The sequence below is a fragment of the Callorhinus ursinus genome, unplaced genomic scaffold (assembly GCF_003265705.2).
Source record: "Callorhinus ursinus isolate GAN/ISIS: 27379988/994484 unplaced genomic scaffold, GSC_fseal_2.0 scaffold129, whole genome shotgun sequence".
Classification (NCBI taxonomy): domain Eukaryota; kingdom Metazoa; phylum Chordata; class Mammalia; order Carnivora; family Otariidae; genus Callorhinus; species Callorhinus ursinus.
Genome location: NW_027397191.1, coordinates 384,460 through 401,918, shown reverse-complemented (window position 1 = coordinate 401,918; position 17,459 = coordinate 384,460). Strand labels below are relative to the sequence as shown.

General features: G+C 43.6%; 1 long non-coding RNA gene and 5 other non-coding genes across 8 annotated transcripts; 4 read left to right on the top strand and 2 right to left on the bottom strand.

The window, feature by feature from the left end:
* The first annotated feature begins 500 nt into the window (after nucleotides 1–500).
* On the top strand, nucleotides 501–572 carry TRNAM-CAU (transfer RNA methionine (anticodon CAU)). The gene has a single exon. It is a non-coding gene; the product is annotated as a tRNA-Met (tRNA).
* A 1,190-nt stretch (nucleotides 573–1,762) lies between these two features.
* Nucleotides 1,763–1,835, top strand: TRNAK-UUU (transfer RNA lysine (anticodon UUU)). Its single transcript has one exon. It is a non-coding gene; the product is annotated as a tRNA-Lys (tRNA).
* A 6,813-nt stretch (nucleotides 1,836–8,648) lies between these two features.
* Nucleotides 8,649–8,720, top strand: TRNAD-GUC (transfer RNA aspartic acid (anticodon GUC)). Its single transcript has one exon. It is a non-coding gene; the product is annotated as a tRNA-Asp (tRNA).
* A 2,728-nt stretch (nucleotides 8,721–11,448) lies between these two features.
* On the bottom strand, nucleotides 11,449–13,746 carry LOC112838356 (uncharacterized). 3 transcript variants are annotated; one of them, XR_012377272.1, is made up of 4 exons: nucleotides 13,656–13,746; nucleotides 13,284–13,413; nucleotides 12,560–12,904; nucleotides 11,449–11,617 (listed from the first exon to the last, which is right to left on the bottom strand). It is a non-coding gene; the product is annotated as an uncharacterized lncRNA (long non-coding RNA). The 3 variants fall into 3 exon arrangements; XR_012377273.1 differs by lacking the exon at nucleotides 13,656–13,746 and adding an exon at nucleotides 13,535–13,626 and having other exon boundaries at nucleotides 12,560–13,175; XR_003211956.2 differs by lacking the exon at nucleotides 13,656–13,746 and adding an exon at nucleotides 13,535–13,626.
* Nucleotides 12,424–12,496, bottom strand: TRNAK-UUU (transfer RNA lysine (anticodon UUU)). Its single transcript has one exon. It is a non-coding gene; the product is annotated as a tRNA-Lys (tRNA).
* Nucleotides 13,747–13,857: 111 nt separating the features above from the next.
* On the top strand, nucleotides 13,858–13,964 carry TRNAL-CAA (transfer RNA leucine (anticodon CAA)). The gene is made up of 2 exons: nucleotides 13,858–13,895; nucleotides 13,919–13,964. It is a non-coding gene; the product is annotated as a tRNA-Leu (tRNA).
* Nucleotides 13,965–17,459: the final 3,495 nt, after the last annotated feature.

Sequence of the window (17,459 nt, the reverse complement as noted above, 5' to 3'; positions counted from 1 at the left end):
CGCCCCCGCCTGCCCCTCCCTCTGCCCGGCCCTCGCCCCGCCCCCGCTCCCGCCTGCCCCTCCCTCTGTCCTGCCCTCGCTCCGCCCCCGCCCCGCTCCGCCCGGGCCGCGCCCTGCTCCCGGGCCCCGCGCCCAGGCTCTTGCCCCCACGCCCTCCGCCCCGCGAGGGTCGCGGAGCTGCCGAGTGCGCTGGTGGAGGCGCAGGAGAGCCTAGTTTTGAATCCACACCTAGAAATCCGTGTGGGAAGCCCCAGCCGGTGAACACCGAGCTCCCGAGAAAGGGCTTCCGTTCAGATTCTGGTTCTCTTGAGTAGGTTGCAAAGGCGTCCTAGAGATGTCTGTAGGCCGCGCGTTTGAGAAGGCAGTGTGGGGTACGCCCAGAGTGGGAGACGGAGTAGAGGAGCGGGGCGCAAAAGAGGAAAAGGGAGTGTTGGTACGGTGGTTGACTGTGCTAAGGCACAAACAAATCTCTGAGAATCAAAGGGCCGTCGATAGCAGGCAGCAGAGTGGCGCAGCGGGAGCGTGCTGGGCCCATAACCCAGAGGTCGATGGATCGAAACCATCCTCTGCTACAGTGTTTTATTACTCCCAACGCGAAATCGCACGCTTTATTCCTCAAGTTCCAAAATTGCCACAGAACACCAGGCCGACGAAACCAAGTCCCGAACATTCATGGCCTTGACAGTGTTGCTTTACATCTCTTGTTCTCTTTCGGATCCTGTTGAAAATTGGCCATTATCAAAATTGTGTCTTTATTCACATTTTTTTTAAAGCTCACAACGTACGGGGAAACAACGCACCATCTTACTCCTTGTCCATATGCACTGACTCTCCCCTGCTTCTTTGCTCTGCAGAGGGGCTACCGGGTCTCATGAACGAGCGAAGATCTGCAGTGACAGAGGCCGCACGCCTTTCCACCTGCCTGGTCCTTCCTGCCTTTTAATAGGATGCAGCTCAGCATAAAACGTAGAGTTAAAAAATAGAGCAAGGGGATCCAAGTGGACTCCGGTGAGCGTTGGTGGCGAGGGGCGGCGCGTTATAGGGTCCACTGCCGTGGAAGGACGGACGAGGGGGCGCAAAAATGGCAGAACTGGCAAAAGGGAGGTTGGACAGGGGAGGGGGGCAGGGGGACGGGGAGAGGGTGAACGAAGGGAGCGTGGAGGAAGGTGAGGATGACGAGGAAGGAATTGCAGAGCCGCGGGCTCCAGGGGGTTAGTTTCCCGGACCGAAGCCCCACTCAGGAGAGGGTGTCACGTTTATCTGGCCGTTGCTCCGCCATCAACATCCCAGGACCCCCAACTCCGAAAGAAAACACTGTTAGAAAGAACAGGAAGTGAACCTCCTGCCTTGTCCACAACCTTCCATCCTTACCGAAGTTTGGCTCTCCTGAAGTTCTTCCAGTTACCGAAGCCATTGGTGGAACGGACACCTCTTCCTCCCGGCAAGGGACCTGCGAGTCCACTGGAAGGCCGGCTCCAAGGGCTCTGTCCGCAGTCCTCACTTGCAGGAATATTCATTCCCTCCCCAGTGGATCCCACCGTGTTCTGAGCCACTTTCCTGTCAATCCTCCCGCAGTAAATATCACCCAGTAATTGTGGAAGGAAGAATTGCAATGCTCAGTGCCATCAAGCTCAGGTGCGGCGCCGCGCTGGAGGGTGTGACCCGCGCACCGGGAAGACGCTGGTAGTTTCTGAAACCGTGAACGTAACTAGCGCTTCCTGGAGCTCTTATTTATAGAGTGAACGAAGGCCACTTACGCGAGGCCTGGGTAGCTCAGTCGGTAGAGCATCAGACTTTTAATCTGAGGGTCCAGGGTTCAAGTCCCTGTTCAGGCGATAACCGCTCCTTTTATTTCGGTAAGGTCTGGGTTCACTTAGAACACCTCTGGAGTGGGGTATCCATAACAGCCAAAGCAAAGGCATATCCTTGAAGTGGTTTATGTCCTAGTGTTTCAGTAATTACCTCTTCCCAATATTAATTAAAACATGGTCCCAAGATGCCAAAAGGAATTGAAAAAGGGCTTGATGTAAAAATAATACACAAGGGACGGAATTACTAAGTCAGCAATTCTAAAGTTCCCTTGATGTGCTTCATTCATCTTGGAGTGGCGGGGGAGCATTTTAGGGGGACCTGACAAGAATTTAAGAGAGCAGTGACTCTGTCCAGTCGTCTCTGAGGCTCCCCACAGTTTGGACCGACTCTCCCTACACAAAAAAATGTGTAGCATCTTAAAAGCCCCTGGTTGTTAAAGCTATAGTATGCAAACACATTTTTGAAATGGTCTTAGCTGTCTTTTTTGTCTTTACATTACAAAGTTTCTGTTGTTATCCAGGGATTCCGATTATGGTTGAAGACCCTGAACCTGGGCTCCAAGAGCACGGTTTCTCTGGGCAGTGTGTTCAATCACGCGGCTGTGAATTCGGTTTTGGTAATTCTTTATACTTTTAGCCTGATGATATGAAATAGAAATACTGCACCCGCGTTCATTGTGTCAGTTCTCTCCTTCTTTGTTGTAATATTATTAGTTTGAAATAATCAGGTGTGTGCCATTTTGAATCCCTATCCGGTCCTTGTTTATGTTATTTATTATTTTTGTACACACATGAAAGATAACATCATTCTAAAAGTCAAAACTCTGCAGGGAGATATACTGAGAGAAATGTCACTCACCCCAATGGTTCTCTCGCTTTTCCTCCGTCTGTCTCTCTCCATTCACTCCCACCTGCTCTCTGTGGGTCATCAGTCTCTCCAGGTTCTGGTTTACCCTTCCTGTATCTCTTTTTGAATAAACACGCAGATACATAATTTTTAAGTTTCCCCTTCTTTCTTAAGCTAAAGGTAGAATGCTATAGATGTTGATTTGCACTTAATGTTTTCACTTAAGGATAGATCCTAGGTATTGCTCTGTCAGTTCATAGAGATCTTCCCTGTTCTTTTTTATATTTTTACAGCTGCATACGTACTCCATTATGTGGAAGTAACAGTTTATTTAACCACTTTCTTTTGCATGAGCTTTTAGGTTGTTTGCAGTTACAGGCAATACTGCAACAAATAAATAGACACGTGTGTATTTTCATTCTGTTGAAGGTAGATTTTCAGAGTAAATCACTAGATTTGAGATTGTTGGAAGAAATGATGAATGCATATGCAATCTTGTTAGATATACCCAAATTCCCCTCCATAAATGTTGTATCAATTTGTATTCCCACTAGCAATAAATAAGACTGCCTGTTCCCCAGATCTTTGACATGCTCTTTAATTTTTGCAAATCTAAAAGCAGAAAAATGGCATCTCAGTTTGGTCTCAATTTGCATTTCTTTATCTATTAGAGAGTTTGGACACATATTCATATATATAAGGGCCCTTTTTCTATCTTTAAAAAGATTGTCTATTAACATCTTTTGACTATTTTACAATGAAGTTTTGGATTTTTTTCAATCGTTAATTGTTAATTAATCATTAATTGTTTATCTCTATATTAGGGATATTAACACTTTATCTGTGATATGTATTGCAAATACTCCTTCTTCTTCTCCTTCTCCCCCAAATTTGTCACCTGTTTTTAGTTTGTTTATCATATTTCTTGAAATGTAAATATTTTTAGATATTTAAATATACCAAATTGTGGTATTCACAAATGAATAGACAAATAGCTCAGTGCAATAAAATACAAAGTCCAGAAATAAACCAGATCACATAAGGACATTTAGTATATGATAGAGAATGCATTTCAAACCACAGGTGCAAAGATAGACTTTGATAAACAGCTCAGGAACAACATTCCTAGAATTGAAGAGTTAAGGCCTTGCCCTGGATGAGGCTTCAGCTTCAGGGAATGGTTTGATCTTCTGTCCAAACCACTCAAACTTTCTCCATATCAGCAATAAGGCTTTTTCACTTTCTTATCATTCGTGTCTTCCCTGGAATAACATTTTTAATTTCCTTCAAGAACGTTCCCTTTGCATTCACAACTTGGCTCACTGTTTGGCACAAGAGGCCTGGCTTTCAGCCTGTCTCGGCTTTGGACATGCTTTCCTCCCTTGACCATTGCTAGCTTTGATTTAAAGCGAGAGACACACCATTCCTCCTTTCACTTGAACAATTAGAGGCCATTGTAGGGTTACTAATTGGCCTAATTTCAACACTGTTGTGTCTCCAGAAATACAAAGGCCAAGGAGTGGGAGGGGAATGGGGATGGGCGGGCCAGTCAGAGCATACAGAACATTGATGAAGTAAGTTCACTCTCTTATTTGGGTGCGGTTCATGGCACCCCAAAAACAATTACAACGTAACATCAAAGGTCACCAGTCACAGATCACCGCAACAAATATAATAATAACAAAAGAGTTTGAAATATCGTCAGAATTACCAAAGTGTGACACGGGCACACGAAGTAAGCAAATGCGGTTGGGAAAATGGCGCCCGCAAACTTGCTCACCGCAGGGTTGCCACAAACCTGCAGTTTGTAAAAAACAATAAAAGCAATAAAGCAAAGCTCAAGAAGGCAAAGTGTGCATGTATATCTTGTGAGTACCTTCCTAGAAGACAAATTGTTGATTTGTAAGGTTATGTAAATGTTTTAACTATGTGAGGTTATAACAAACTGTTTTTCCAAAGCTGTAAAAATGTGTGCCCCTGTCTTAGTCCGCTGGGGCCACCATGACAAATGACCATAGACTCGGTGGCTTATAAACAACAGAAATTTCTTTCTCAGTTTTAGAGGCTGGGACGTCTGAGATCAAGGCGCTGACAGCTTCAGCTGTTCGCTGAGAGCGTCCTGGTTCCTAAACCACTGTCTTCTCACTGAGTCCTCATGGGTTGGAAGGTCAGGAGAGCTCTTTGGGGTCTCCTTTAAAGGGCACTAATTCTATTCAGTGGGGACTACCTCATGACCTAATCACCTCAAAGGACCCACTTCCTAATACCATCACATTGGAGATCAAGATTTCAACATATGAATTTGGGGGTACGCATTCAGTCCATAACATTCTGCTCCATGTAATTCAACCCGAGTCCAAGGGCCTGAGAACCAGGAGTGCCAAAGGCAGAAGAAAATCTGTGTTTCCAACTTGAGCAATCAGGCAGGAGGGGCTGAATTCTTTCTCTGCCTTTTTGTTCTATCGAGACTCTCAAGGGCTTGAATGATGCTCATCCACATTGTGGAGGGCAAAAGGCTTCAGTGAATCCACTCATTCAAGTGCTAATTTCACCCAGAAACACCCTCACAGACACACCTAGAAACAATGTTTAGCCAAATATCTGGGTACCCTGTGATCCAGGCAAAGTAACACGTGAAATTAACCACCATGGTGTCTTTGGGCAATGTATAAAGGGATATTGTTTATTCAAATCCTCTCCAGCTGTTGTTATTTTTGTACATTACATTTTTATCCTATCAAGTGGAAGTAAGTTTATGGCAGAATGGCTTCCATTTTTGTATCACGATGACGTTGAACATCTCTACGTATGTTTGGATTTATACATTTGAATTTTCTCCTGAATTCCAGTTTATTTATTTATGTGACTGCCCATTTTTCTATTGGGTTGATGTGCTTGGCTCTTTCATATGTGGGAGTTCTTGATACATTTTTTTCTTTTTCTCATCAGTTTCTTGCAATTCAATTCAATCATTCATTTGAATTGCAGTTAACCTTTCTCAGTGTAACTTGTGTTTTCATTTTAAGCGATAATTTGATTAAAAGAAACTTCATTTCATTCACACAAACCCATCCTTGAACCTTGTAGCATTTCTGTGTCGTATTTAACCAGTCTTTCCAATCTTTGCTGTTCCAATACACATTCTCACGAGGTAGCCCTCATTTGTCTGTAGATCCTCATCTTTCCTCCCGCTCCTTCTGCTAATTTGGTATCAAGAGGGCTCCACTCCTCAGGCTGTATTTCCCAAACCAACTTCCCACCTGACTGCAGTTTAGTTTAGTGAATAAAATACACTGATGGGAGATTAGAGCACAAAAGGGATAGAGTAGCCAGGTAACTTCCACCCCTCTTTCTACTTTGGACACCATCTTTTGCAGTAGCTGCATAGTCTCCTTGGTTTCAGTTCTCAGTGAACCGGGGCTAGTGTGATTAGATCTGGGGTCTAATTCCAATTCCCCTCTCTTTCCAAAGGTATGATGGTACTTTGCTTTTCTTTCTTGGAAGCTTTTGAGGATATCTTCCTGTGTACAGAGCATTAACTTTTTGAATGTAAGTTAAATTTTAGGAAAATGCTGAGATTGGATGATGAGTAGCACAAGGGGCAGCCCTCCCATGTCTGTGCTCAGATTGATTCACATCCCATGCTCCTTGGTGCTCTATAACACAGAGATGCTGGACCATGGAAGCCGCGTTCCCCAACTTGCTCGGTCGGGTGGCTTCTGGTTGGGTTTAAATCAGTGTTCAGCATTGGATGGAGATGAGAGGAGAGAAGCAAGAGGGAAAGCAGGCTTTACAAACCCCCGCTTGGCCCTAGCTGTACCTCCTCAAAGCATCAAATGCCTTCAAGGCACATCTGCTGTGGTTTCAAGTTCTCCCAGGTAACCTGGCCTTTGAACGTTTTGTGGCTTTCCATGTAGATAGTCTCTGTCCCATTGATCACATCAGTTCTTCTATCATTAATGTAGCCAATTTACTATATTAAATTTCTCCACATCATTACCCAGGACAGTATAAACAAGTTCCTGATTGATTCATATACATGCTACCGAGAGTTTTAAATTTTGTTTTTGACATTTATATCCTTGATCTTTCTAGTGTTAATCTTTATCTAATTTCATATTTCCATCCATGGGAATACAATATTTTTTCCTAGCTCCATTTATTAAATAGTTTGGACTCTCCCCTGCACTGGCATACCACCACTGTCCATATACCAAACCATATAAACACACAATCTCTTCTGAGCTCTCTGTCCTATTTAATCAATTTGAGGTTCAATGCCAGTGCCTGTATTGAAATATTTTAATTCCTGGAGTGTCTAATAAGTTCTGCAAGCTTGTTGGCAATCCTCCCCTTATTTTTAGTAAAAGTGTCCTTGATATTATAGGCCCTATACACTTCCATATAATTTTACAACAAGGTCTTGGAAATTTTATCAAGTTCTTGGAAAACATTGTTGGAATTTATATTGGAATTACATTGAGTTCATAGATCAAATTAGGAAGAAATGATATCATTGAGATATTAAGTCCCCCATCCATAAAAGTATATACTTCTCCATTTATTTAGGTCTTTAATGTCTCTTTTGAAAATAGGGTATTTTGTCATTTTACCTTTTTTAATATTTTTAGAAAGTTTGTATTTTTAACTGTTAGTTATGGTCCTCATCGTGTCATTTAAGAGCTTTGTTCTCCTCTTTCTTTAGACAATCTCTTCTGCTTTTTAGTCCGAGCAACAATAACAGCACTATATATTCCTCCTTCCCACCTCCCTACTCTTTCAGCCACCACCAGTTTTAATCAGCACATTTCCAGCTCTTGGTGCATATTTTGGTGCAGTCAACTAAGTTTATGCATAAACAGTTTATCTTCTATTTTTATTTGTAGGGGGCTAAATAGCATCCCTTGGAAAGTCTATCCAGAACCTCAGAATGTGACCTTACTTGGAAAAAGGTTTTTGCAGATGTAATGAGTTAAATTAAGATTAGTTAAATTAAATTACAGTGGATCCTAAATCCAGTGGCTGGTGTCTTTGTTAAGAAAGGACACACAGAGACAGACAGAGGCAGAGATTGGGATGGGTATAGGCCAAGGAGCCGGGAGAACTGCCCAGAGCCACAAGAAGCTGGGAAGAAGCCAAGAAAGCGTCTTCCCTGCAGCCTTCAGAGACAGCCTTGCCCCTGACATCTTGATCTCTGACTGCTCGTCTCCAGAACTGAGAGATCACACATTTCTAGGGTTTGTAGTGATTTGTTCTGAAGCCGTAGGAAACGTATTGTTGTTCTCTCAGGATACACATTCATTTCAGTAATTGACCTCCAGTATGTCTTCAATTCTTTGCTACCTTGAGTTGCTACAATGACTATCTCCTATGAAGCCCCCATGTGGAACTAACTGAGCTGGAATTTCACTGAGGAATATTCCTAATAGTGGGATTTCCACAACTAAAAGGCTATGCAAAAATAAGAACTCATTTAATGCCAACGCTGGGAAATCTAAGATATAGATTTTGAGAGTAAGCTCTTACTTGTACTCCATGTAGAAATTCATACATAACACCTGCGATTCTTACTGTGGCAAACCGAAAAAGAGGCAGTACATCTAACTCAGAGTGATCCGAGAAAATGTCCCAGGGGAAGGTGACCTTTGAGGCAAATCTAAAATAAGAAATAAACTTGAAGCGAAGAAGGAGGAAAGTTATTTTGGGGGTGGGGGGAAGGCTTTTTGAAAATGTTTAATGCATTTCTTGCTATTAAGGAACATTTCTTTGCTATGAGTGATAAAACCATATGCAGCAATGTCTAATCTTTGGTGGGCTGTCGTTTTTAGATTTTCGAAGTCACATTGGGAAATCTGTTTTATAGAATCTTGTAACAGATGACTCTTGTAGAGATGGGTGAATGTCCCAGGAATTCCGTGCACAGGAAAGAAAGGCCAGGACCCACCGTGTGAATCCTCTGTAATCAAGACTTTGCAAACGGGAGCACGTCCTCCTCGTTAGTATAGTGGTGAGTATCCCCGCCTGTCACGCGGGAGACCGGGGTTCGATTCCCCGACGGGGAGAGAGCGGCCGCGCCTTTTGCCTCTGCCCTTTTCAGAGTTACAAACTTTCCCGGGGTGGCTCCCTGGAAACGAGGTCTTCCTGCTCGGATTCCATCTCCAGTTTTAAGGCGAATTCCCGCGCGTTGGTTTACCGCCGGCCTTGGCAGGGCATCCGCGGCCGCTTTCCCGCTCGGGTTCAAACTGCGCCCTGGAAACTGTGCGGGATGTTGCGCCGGGAACCGATCTGCAGACTGTCGGGGGTGCGCGGGGCGGGGGGCGTGTCTCCCCGCGGCGGTGTGTCCAGGCGCTGCAGCCGGGCGGGGCTGCGGGAGGACGTGCTTGCGGCCGGCAGGGACGGACACCTGCCGGGACAGGTAAGGAGACCGAGGGCGGTGCCCTGGAGCCCCCGGGGCGCGGGACGCGGCGCATTGGGCAGGGCGGGCGCTCGGGGACCGAGCAGGGTGGAGGCGAAGGGGCGGGAGCAAGAAGAAACCTCGGGAGGTCGCGCACCGTTGAATGGCAGGTGTGTCAGTCGTGGGACTTGAACCCCTGACTCCCTGCAGCCAGAACGCCGCCCGCAGAGACAACCCGGCTCTACGATTTCCCCCTATCGTTGCGGTCAAAGCTCTAGGCAATATTGATCAAAATCGCTTTCAGGAAAGATAGAGTTTTTAAAAAGTCTGCACGATGTAGCCATTCAGATTTGCCTCCGAACTGAAGCGGCGGGAAAGGACGAGCTTCGGTAGAGCTGACAAGAAAATGAAGCAGCTCAACCTGTTTTTTGGGAAAGTAGCGGAAACCGTAAGCACCTTGAATCAAGGATAGCTGTGTTTGAATTGAGGCTGCATCGCTTACATAGTGGGTGACGTCTTAGGGTGCTGTGCCCCCCAGTCCCCTCTCTGCACCTGTACATTTAGGATAACAACGTCTACCCCAAGAGTCTTCAGGAGATATTAATAAATGAGTCATTAATGGGAACTGGTTAGCAATCTATAGGACAATAATACTTGAAATTATCTTTTTTTGTTGGGCAACATTTACTTGAATTGCTGTGGACAAATATCATTTGCATTGCTATCAATTATCTACAAGTCAACTTGTACCATACAAAACTCAAGAATAGTTTAGTAAAAAGGAATTCAGTTAAAGGTGCACACTCAGAACCAAATAATTTCCAAAAGCCTATCAGACAATGTCCAAAACTTCCCTGAAAGGACACCCAATACTTTTCTCTTGTCCATTTCCAAAACTTTGACAATTTTTTTTGACACAGGTGAACCTTGACATAAGTTGTTATATAGTGTTTCAAACTGAGTAAACATGGAAGTATTAGCAGAGACAGGTGTTGTAAGCCAGTATTTCTCCCACTTTAAGCGCTTCGGGATTACCTGGGTATTTTGTCAAATGCACATTCTCCCCTAGTAGATACAGTGTGTGTCTGGACATTCTGTATTTCTAGCAAGATCTCCAGTTATGGAGATGTTGGTGGTACAGGAACCAACCACCCTTGGGAAAACTCTCAATGTACATTAGAATGTTGCTGTACATTAGAATCACCTAGAAGCTTCTAAAATCCCTGATGGAGGGTGGCACCCAAGCCAATTAAAGTAGAATGTCTGGAGGTGGGAGCCAGCCTCCAATAGGTGTTGGAAATTCCCAGGTGATCTCAGTGGGCCTCAAAGTTTGGGAGCCATTAGTCATTTCTCTGTCATTGGTTATTCTGATTATGTTACTAACATATTCAAATGTTTATTGTATTTAATATAAAATCTAAACTATTTGTATGGCATTTTTAAAAAACCCCTAGTTATCTAGCCTAGATCGTCATGTACCTATCTACCCATCATATAACAACAAAAGTAACTTCGTGTTTCTCCTCCAAATCATAGAGTCACCACAGAATGCCAAAGGTGCAGCGGGGATAACGTGTTTTAATTCTGCTCCACTTTGCCTTTAGAGACTTTAGGTGGCAGATGAGGGATAACAGAGAGGGAAGCAAAGAAGAGAGAAGAGGGGGAAAGGAGGAGAGGGGACTGGGGAACGGTAGAGAGAAGGAAGGAGGGGAAAATGAGCAGAGGAAACACCTACTGAAAAGTGAGAAGTGGGTTCTGAGGGAAACGGTCTTTTCCAGTTGAAGAAGGCCTCTGAAGTGTGCACCACATCCCCTTTTTTTTCTGACTCTAAACAACCTGCAAAATCCCAATTATGAAAGTGCAGGGAAAACTCCAAAGGGGGAAACAGACTCATATGCCCTGCTTTGTAATTTTGACCTTCAGCTCTCTCTCCCTATCTTTCACCTTCCTGAATAATTAAATGAGCTCCAGTCATTGGACTCATCTCTCCTCAGATTCATAAAGGAACCTCATGTCCTGCTCTTCGTGCCCTGTAAGAATAATGATGTCCCTGGGCCCCTGCTCTGCCCACCTACCCGCTTTCTGCAATCCCCGACTGACGCCAGTGAAAACACTCCGAAATGGAACCTGCTCTTGTTTGAGCTCAACTTTTCTCCTTCATTTCCCATGCAATTGTGTGCATAAATCCTCCGTTTAGCAAATGTACAATGTGGAGGTTAAATGATCTGCTCAGTGATAAAGGCTCTGGCACCAGTCCGAGACCCTAGGTAATTGATCCACACTTTTGGGAGATGTTGAAGCTGTAGATTCCTTCAGCTCATCTAGGAGATCTCATCCTTTCACTGACTGAGTTAAGTACTGAAGGGCAGGCCAGAAATTCGATCCGGAGAACAGCAAACTTTTGATCTTTTAATATGTGTTTCTGTTTGAGGAGCTATTTGACATTTTTACGTCAGGCACATCTAGATACAGAGGATTCTGCTGCTCTGTCTGGTGGAGGATTTCTGAGGTCCATTTTAAGGCAGGGGAAAACCCCCACAACTTTTCAGACATGGTGTTCTTCTCCTGCAGATATATGACAGTGGAAATGAAGAAAACAATGATGAGGCAGAGGCAATCTTGCTTTGCACACACAGTACCCACCAGGTGAAAACCTTGACTTTTTGTCCAAAGTGCAGTTAAAATCTTACAAAAATCTATATAGTACTGGACACAGAACAAATGCAAAGAACCTCGTTTCAAGAGCTTTTACAGCATATTTAAATCTCAGAAGGAGAGTAGCTTTTTCTTTTTACGATTTTATTTTTAAGTAATCGCTACACCCAACGTGGGACTCGAATTCACAACCCTAAGATCCAGAGTCACAGGCTGTACCGACTGAGCCAGCCAGGCGCCCCAAGAAGGGTAGCTATTTAATGAACACACAAGGTGGATGGCGAACACAATCTCAAAATGTGTTTGGATTTTTGTTTACCAACTACGTTTTGCAGAGTGGGCAAGACTTGTGTACTACCATCAGGTGAAAGAGCTGGGGAACCCCAGAAATCACCGCTCTCAGTTTATGTTCTAGTAGGATCTAATCAAACTGCACCCCACCTTCCAGGGAGTCACCCCCACAGAATGACAGGGAATTTTTAAAGGGCAGAATTCATAGTAATTCTGTGACAAGTTTTTTATTGTTCTTGTCTTTCTTTCTATCACCCACAATTCCAAATTCCCTTGCAAAGTCTAGGACCTGTTTAGTTTGTTCTTAGAAGGTATAATTACATGAGGCTAAGATTAGGCCTGAAAGTCTGTAAAGAAGTTGAGTTCATTTGGGCGACATGTAGGGTCCCTCTTCCGCACGTGGCTGAACTAAAATGTACACATGATGCCTGAACAGGGACTTGAACCCTGGACCCTCAGATTAAAAGTCTGATGCTCTACCAACTGAGCTACCCAGGCTCTTAGTGAAAGTGGTTAATTTATTTTATAAATAACTAAATTCCATAAAACAATCTGGATTACCAGGAAGGGCTGGAGTGATCCAAGGTTTCAGGAACTTCGAGGACCTTCCAAAAGTGTGGCTCCATTACCCGGGTCATCGAATTCTTAAGCAGATCATGTAACGGCCACACTGTACATTCATCCAACAGCCGGTTCATGCGCACAACTACCGGGAGAACGAAGAGTCTTCCTAGAGTCAGCCATTGCCGAAGGTGATTCGCGAGTTTGGGCAGAAGGACCCTCGGGGACAGTATTTAATCCGCAGATGTTTGAAGAGCCGAGGCTCAGGCTCCCTCACCAACCCGTGGGGGAAACCGGGACGAGGTGACCACTTTTAGGAACGATTGTGGAGTAATCGAGGAGCATCTTCAAGAGAATGAAAGAGAAGATGGAGACAGGAGAGGAAGGTTATAACCTTGACACGGGCCGGGGAATTAAGTCCGGTTGTCCCCTTCGGTATTTTCCCGGTGGTTTCAGAAATGGGATGTCTGGGTTCCTTAGGGCTGCGGGGGGAAATGCAAGGCCGCCTCTAGCTTTGTCCTCCACGTTTCATCGTGAGCCCCAACTCGTTCCAAGACACGAATGGCCGGCAGTTGAGGAAATAGTGCTCGTGGTTGATGAAACATTTTTTGAGCACCTGTAGAGAGAGAGCCTGGGGACAAAATCCTACCCCAAAGGCGGCCGCGGCGCCCACTTCCTGGGGGAGCTGTACCCGCCCTGCCCTGTCTAACCCAGGACTACTTACTTGTGAGCCAGTCATTATTTTATCATTTAAGACGTTCTTCATTGGTTTTTCTATTCATGAAGACAAATGCAGTTCTGACCAAATGCGAAGAAAATAATGCATAAACTTCATGCGGTACCCACGATGCCCCCTACCACGAAATAATGTGCAAGTGTTATTTTATTACGTAAATTACACAGAATCTCAGGAATTACAAACGCTGTGACAAACATAAACCCGGGGGAGAAAACATTTAGTCATTTGGACTTAACCTAAAACATAAACCAGCCCGCCAGCTTCCTCTTGCAAGGGCAGTTCCAGTACTTTCGACCGGTTGGTTAGAGGGGCGTGTAAGCCCCTCCCCCTCCCTCCTTGCCTGTGTGCGCTCCGCACCTCACAGCCCCGCTCGCGCTCTGCGCGCCTCCCCCGGCGCCACCGCGTCAGCCCCGGGCTTCCCGCAGACCGGCTCGCTCGCCCCCGCGCGGGGCCGAGCGCAGCTCAGAGCGCGCAGGGGGCCGCGGGTGCTCGCGGCCGAGCCGGGCTCCCCCGAGCGGCGGATCACGGCACCGAAGTGCAGCGCGCTCGGCGCCGGTGCGTCAGGATGGCCGAGGGGTCTAAGGCGCCAGACTCAAGCTCTCGCTTCCCGCGCTCGGGGTTTCTGGTCTCCGCATGGAGGCGTGGGTTCGAATCCCACTTCTGACACGCTGGTGTTTTTATCTTTGCCGTGTCCAAATTCTGCAACTTTTTAAAATTAAATCACAACTTCCTTTTTAGGCAGCAACACCGAAGCTTATCCTTCCTCCCTTTTACTACCCGCACTTCACCTTTCTCAAGCCGGTGCTGGTTAGTTGTCTTTCTCCTTTGCCTGCCCTCCCTCCCTCCTTTCTCTCTTCCTTCGGTATTTGTGATGTTCATAAAAGTCTATACGGAATAGCAGCAATGTGTCAGTATTAAAATGTAGGTCTTACAATAGAGATGAGGTGAGGGTTCTAAGTTCCTGTTTCCAGCATTTAACCTGTTCTGTGAGAATCAGGGGCAGGTGTTTCGAGCATTCTCCCGCCCTCCTCCTGCGTGTGCCTCCCTCTCCATTGTCCTGCCTGGTCCTCTTTTTTTTTTTTTTTTTTTCTACCGACCTCCCTCTTCCCCTTCCTGCGCACCTTCTCCCCAACACTTCTCTCTGCCAGCCTGAGGGCGTGGGCTGTGGAGTGAAGAGTTTGGATGTGATCTATTCTGTGTCACGAACTCGTCGAGAGGCAAAAGGGTTAGAACAGTGGTTCTCAACCGGGGGTGATTTTGCACCCCGTCCTACCCTCCATGGACACTTGGCAATGTCTGGAGACACATCTGATTCTGTATTTGTGTCTATTTAAATGCGTGCATCTAGAGATGTAGTAAGATTCATTTAAAAAACAGTGTGCTAATGATTTAAAAAGTCTGAGACAGTCGTTTTTAATTAATTTATTTACAGGAAAATGACATACAAATCCTGATATGAAAATATGTGCAAAAGAGCAAAATTAGAAATGTTTTTCTGCAAAATTACCAAGTTATTTGTGCCAAGTTAACCAAAGTTCTTTTTAATTGCCCAAATATTCTGTTACCTCTTTGTCCTCCTGGTATATTTTTAAACAATTTTGAGAAAATTTACTTATTTTTAAGTTTCTGATAATCACTGTTATTACTGCTGTGGTTTTTACATGTTATCTATTTAACATGCCTTGTTTTTACAAAATTCTGGCTTGTGTTCATGATTTGTCTCTCATGACAATTCATCTTGACTTGATTTTCCCAAGTATAGGCTCTAAATTCAGAATAGTAAAAACCACGAAGATGTCTTTTACACCAGAATTCTTTAAGTTTCCTAGAATGGCTTCCAAATAACACAAAGATTTGTTCTTCCACTTTATAAAAAGGAAGAATAATAGAAATAATTAGGTTGGCTTTGATATTTTTCAGACTTTAACTCAGAAATGTTGTGAGAGTTATTTTATTTACCAAGTTTAGGATTAAAAAAAAGACTGAAACTCAAAAGAGAACAATCTTCCTAGGTTAATTACGTATAAACATATTAGTTTGCTAGGATTGCTGTAACAAAGCAAACTGGGTGGCTTATGAACAGAAGTTTATTTCACAGTTCTGGAGGCTTCCAAAATCAAGATGTTGGCAGGGTTGGTTCCTTCTGTGGGCTGTGAGGGAAAGATCTGTTCCAGATTTTCCTCCTTGGCTCGTAGATACCATGAGAATAACATGATTATTTCTCTCTATCTCTTCATATTATCTTCCCTCTATGCATATATGTCTGTGTGTCCAAATTTCCCCCTTTCAAACAGACACCAGTCGTATTGGATTAGGGGTCATCCTAATGACCTGATCTTAACCTAATTAATTACACCTGCAAGGAAAGACCCTATTTCCAAATAAGGCCACATTCTGAGGTACTGGAGATTAGGACTCCAACATATGAATGGGGGAGCACAATTCAATTCATAACAATAAAATAAAATAAATTAATATAAATACATTTCAATGATCTTTTACTTCTCAGCTTACAGAAAACATATTCATGTTCAGGCATAAAGATAGGTGTAAAAATTGTCTATAAAGTGATGGTCAATCAAGGACAATCATAGTATACTTTATGATGTAAAACAGAGCTCCTGGAGATTTGCCAACATCCTCAGTGTTTATGGTATGTTTCTACTCACAGGATAATCTTTAACTCCACAAATGATTTGTTATACTACCAGAAGGGACCCCTCTGTCTTCCAATCTGCTAGTGCTGATTAACTTAATACACTAGCTGGAGCTAAGGTCTTACTACTTACTACGCCAAAGATAAGTTGACTACAATCTTAAATGAGGATTGGTAAGAAAGTATTAAAGGTAAAGCCAAGGATGTTTCTGATGCTTATCCGACCTGCCTACACTGTAATCCCCTCAAAACTGTAAAGACATGAGAGTCAAGCCTCAACACCCCTTCTTTACACATTCTAAAATTAATTTGATACCATTGTAACCAAACACAGATATAAAAATATTTACAAAAACAGTGTATATAAAAATGTGTATTTGTGCATATAAAATGTTTACAAAATGCATATAAGACAATTTTCATATGGATCAAAGCATTCTCTTGTTGAAAAGCCCAGTTTTAGCCGTAGCAAAACTGACTCACCCTCCCCACCTGGTGAAAACTGCATTACTTATTTAGTGATGTATACTCTATTACCCAGAATTGTTACTAAAAAGCTTCGTGGGATATTAATGCTTACTCAAATTCTCCATTGCCCACATCTTCTTTGTTCTTCGGGTAAGACAGAAAGAAAAAATGAAAATATCAAATATAAGCTTGCCAAACTTTCAGAAATTCTTAAATTTTCTTAGCCTACAGTATTAATTTTGGCCCTAATAACAGTGAGATAAACTCCTCTGGGAGTCCATTGACTTTCTACCTACGAATCAATGACTAAATACCATGAATCTGGGAATGTTGCCTCCAGTCCCAGTCTCCACCTTCTTACAGGGTATCACAGCTAAATATCACAAGAGATGTACATAGAACATGGTCTCATATTCAGCAGGTACCAGAAATATTTCTACAACATCCTCTGAAATACCTCATCATGTTTAAATCCCATCTTGAAATCAAGAAACTGTCACATTGGAAAAAGGAGAAGATCCAATCGTTGGCTGTTTATAAAATATGCATTTTAAATGAAAGACGCTGAGAAGCTTGGAGGCAGTATCAATGACGTGTGCTAGGCAATGTAGCAAGTGATTGGTTTCACCAAGTCCCATCTACAATAACGTTTTTTATTTTATTGTTTTTTAACTTCTGATCTTGTAAGTTTATCAGTGATTATTTATTTATTTACTTATTTAGAGAGGATCTACCTTGAATATTTGCATTCCCTCACACACAGTCAGACTGCTACACATCAGAGCCAAACCAGGGTTGGACTGCTTCTCGTCAGTTGGACCTTTGTTTAGTTATCTAACTATAATTTTGTATGAAATGTACTATCATGCCTCCAAACACAAAAATGATACAATTGAAAGTCAAGATTGTAAGCAGTGACTATATTTCTTTCACTATAGTAAATTTCAGTTCCTATATATTTAAAATGTAAATTAGAGATTAGCATATAGTAGATGCTCCTCAAAAGTTTTTTAGTGGCACCTCGGTGGCTCAGTTGG